The sequence below is a fragment of the Bombus impatiens genome, unplaced genomic scaffold (assembly GCF_000188095.3).
Source record: "Bombus impatiens unplaced genomic scaffold, BIMP_2.2 scf_0859, whole genome shotgun sequence".
Lineage (NCBI taxonomy): Eukaryota > Metazoa > Arthropoda > Insecta > Hymenoptera > Apidae > Bombus > Bombus impatiens.
In genome coordinates this window covers 158,584-159,319 of record NT_177278.1, presented here as the reverse complement: position 1 = coordinate 159,319, position 736 = coordinate 158,584, and positions in this window count along the sequence as shown.

Below are 736 nucleotides of genomic sequence, written 5' to 3'. Positions count from 1 at the left end.
CATCAGAATCATTAGGGGATACCGGACGGTGTCTCACGCGTCGGCGACCGCCCTAGCCGCGTCCTCCCCGTGGGAGTTTCGGGCAATAGCGCTCAAAAGGAGATACGCCCGCTGGAGAGTATGGGATCCGGGAGAATATCTAACCGAGCAGGCGGCTCCAAACGACACAGGAACCGCCGAGGAGGACACATGGAACCTGTGGCGATCCCAACTAATCAACGAGAGAAGCGAACATCGAGGCGCGGAAGCGGTCCTCCCAAACTGGCAGACATGGAGAAGCCGCTGCGGCCTCCCGCTCACATACAGGATGACCCAGGTGCTCACTGGACGCGGCGTGTTCGGCAAGTACCTGAGGAAAATCGGATGGGAGACGGCGGACATTTGTCACCACTGCGAAGAGGGCAGGGACACAACGCAGCACACGCTAGAGCTTTGTCCGGCGTGGGAGCTGCCCCGCTACACTCTGCGGCACGCCATAGGAGAAAGATTGACCCCCTCAGCGATTGTTAAAGCGATGTTGAGAGGGTCACAAGATTACGAAGCCGTCCGCCTCTTCTGCGAGCGAGTTATGCTCGCGAAGGAGTGAGCAGAAAGGGAGAGAAAGAAAATCCCTCACCTTTGTAGGATAAGACGATGGAGGAGGATGGCAGTCAGACGACCTAGAGTCGCTGCATCGCTGTCCCAACGGACCACGACTAGAAGGAGAGACACCGCTAGGGGCAATTCCCCCCCCCCC